The 3,231-nt window shown below is 38.4% G+C and overlaps 1 pseudogene; it reads right to left on the reverse strand.

Annotated features, from left to right (window-relative positions):
* Positions 1-514: 514 nt before the first annotated feature.
* LOC122240344 lies at positions 515-2,782 on the reverse strand (annotated as a pseudogene).
* Between the last annotated feature and the right edge of the window lie 449 nt (positions 2,783-3,231).

Here is a 3,231-nt window from a genome sequence, read left to right on the forward strand (position 1 = left end):
TCTCTCTCTCTCTCTTTCTCTCTTTCTCTCTCTTTCTCTCTCTCTCTCCCCCTCCCTCTCTCTTTGCCCCTTCCCTGCCTGCACATGCTCTCTCTCTCTCTTTCTCAAAATACGTAAATAAACTTCAAAAAAGAAGAGTCTGGAGAGATTCACGTTTTACATTATCCAGACCTTTGTTCAGTGCCTTGGAGTCACATTGTCTCAAAATCTTCATTTTAGAATAAAATGTTTCCTTTTCCTTGGCATAACCGAAAAGTCCACTGAATGGTATTTTCAGAACAAAGAAACGTTTGATAATTAAAAATGCTTTCATTCTTACATGTACACTGGGCAGAAAACATGAAATAGTCACATGCAGATGGTATGCTGGGGACTGCTTGTTAGGGCTCATGCGAGCAGAATATAGGCAGCTCTTTCCAACTCTGTATTCAGGGACGTCACACTGGTAGCTTGAAACTGGTCATGATGGGAACATTTACACCATAGAAATTGGCCATGCTACAAATCTGGGCGCCTTTTTTTTTTTTTTTTTTTTTTGCCTCTTTATCTTAGAGCTAGTTAGTTGTTAAACCACTAGGAGAGGAGCTCTCAAAGAGCAATGTGTCAGCAGTATAATTGCAGTGAAACATAATCCATCCTTGTATCGCTAAGCATCATGTTGCTGGATTCTCATACTGTATAAATGAAGGAAGTCATCTGCTCAGTGTGTATTAATACAAGTTTTATTAAATGAGGGCCCTCAAACAAAAGACTTGGTAGAAATTGCGTTCACAGGCATGAACAGGACAGTATGATCCACATCTTCTCAGAACATTTGGGTATGTTTGGCAGTGTCTAAGAGAGAGATATAAAGCAGGTTGCAGGGACAACATAGTTTTCTCAGAATAGCACCTATAAGGGGCTTTTGGATCCTGAGGTGATCACCCAAAGATTCTGTATTGAAATCCATAGATGATAGGCCTAGTCTCTATGTGTGAGAAGCTTTATGACCTGACTTGAAATGGTAATTGTTAGAAAAATGGGATTTAAAAATATGACTTCTATTGCCAAGTAATTTGAGAATATTGATAATAATAGCTAACATTTCTTAATTTACTGCTATGTGCTAGGCTCTGTTCTAGGCATTTTACTTGTATTGACTCATTTATAGCTCATTATAACTCTCAGAGATAGGTGCTATGATTATCCCCATTTTACAGATGATAAAATTGCACAAAATGTTTAAGTAAGTTGCTGAAGGTCACCAAGTAAGCAACAGAACCAGAGTTCAAACCCAAAAAGTCTGAAGGCCTTTGTAGGCCTTCTAGTATACTTTTTCATGCTAAATATAGATCAAGCTTAACATTTAGGTTATTTCTAATGACTTTTTTTTTAGCAGAGCATTTACAATACCACTAGTCAGTATTTTTCCAACCTTTTGGCTACTGATGCATTGTAGAAAATACATTTTGCATTCATATCATATACCCCAAACAAAATAATACTCTTACTATGCATAATATTCTCTGATACTTTCTATCCTATCCTATTTCCCTTCTTTTATGCACCTTAATCTGAAAAATCAGTGACTAGTTCTCATCCACATTAACTGTCTGTAGATTTTTGAAAGTGACGACAGGTACATAGGGTAGATAACCAATGTATAGAACTTGTTTGGTGAATCTTCGTCCTTGTTAAGTTTTCTGGACAGCTGCACACGCATATGGTACAGAACATTCCTTATTCCTTTGGCCCAGACAGCTTTGTTGAGCCTGGTGTCAATACGCATATCACCTTCATGGTGAATTTCCAGATCTCTTTCAGTGCCTAAGGTGCATGCTTCTTGAAACCCACTCCATGGATGCGCTTGTGAATGTTGATGGTGTATTCTCTGGTCACTACCTCCTTGCTGGCAGAATGGCCCTTCCTCTTGCCACCCTTTTTTGTGGGATCATTTCTGCTGGACCCTGATTGGAAAGGAAGAGTGCGAGGTACTGTGGGAGAGGGAAACAGCATTACAAGTACAACTTCTGGGTCGCTTCCTATTCTATTTCACTTTTTAAATACTGGTCACAAGTCACTTAGTTGATTTCTTGACATGCTAATGAGTGGTAAACCTACTGTCTGAAATTCAGTGTAGTAAATTTTTGTATATGGGGTCCCGTGCCATGGTTTGGTTTACTACTGGTATCCTATTTTAGAGCAGAATTCACGGTATTCTATTTCCTTTCCAGTTAACCTATGGTCTAGTGGCAAAGTCACGTGAAGATGGACATATGTTTTAAAAAAGATGCAAGAGATAATGGAAGTCTGGACTAGGCTGATGGCAGTGAAAATGGAAAGGAAGAATCTGACGTGAGAGTTTTAGAGGAAGACTTTCAGGATTTGACAGGACATGAGTGACTAGTGTCCCTTCCCAGATGATACAATTAGTGATGTCCCAAGTGTCCAGGATGGGCAGAGAGGTGAGATGTAAGGTATGGAGCCATGGGACAATAGCCAGATGCAATGGTCTATCAGGTTTTCAGGCTAGTTGTGCTAAGGTTACCACATTCTAAAGCTGAATTACTGAATCCAAATGGTTGAAACAAGAAGGGAAGGTAAAACGTGAAGCAAGCAAGTTAGAGACCTCTGTGCTATCAGCACAGAGCCCAACACAGGACTTGATCCCACAAACAGTGAGATCATGACCCGAGCCAAAATCAAGAGTCAGATGCCCAACCAACTGAGCCACCCAGTTTCCACACATTACCCTCCCCTATCAAACCTTATTATTATTCTTATATAGCATTTACAGCTACCTGAAGGTCATCTATCTATCTATCTATCTATCTATCTATCTATCTATTTATCTATCTATCTATCGTTTGTGACTCCTCTAGAATATAGGTTTTTTGCATTTTTTAAATTAAGTTTTTAATTTTAATCCCAGTATAGTTAACATACAGTGTTATATTAGTTTCAGGTGTACAATATAGTGATTCAACAACTTTAGGCATTATTCAGTGCTCATCATAAGTGTACTCTTAATCTCCATCATCTATTTCATCCATCCCCTTATCCACCTCCCTTCTGGTAACCATGTTTGTTCTCTATAGTTAAGAGTCTGTTTCTTGGTTTGTCTCCAGAGATGAACTTTGAAAACATGTTGCTAAGTGAAAGAAGCTAGACATAGAAGGCCATATATTGTATGGTTTCATTTATGTAAGATGTTCAGAAGAGACAAATTCATACAGACATAAAGTAAATTAG

Source organism: Panthera tigris, chromosome B4, assembly GCF_018350195.1.
Source record: "Panthera tigris isolate Pti1 chromosome B4, P.tigris_Pti1_mat1.1, whole genome shotgun sequence".
Lineage (NCBI taxonomy): Eukaryota > Metazoa > Chordata > Mammalia > Carnivora > Felidae > Panthera > Panthera tigris.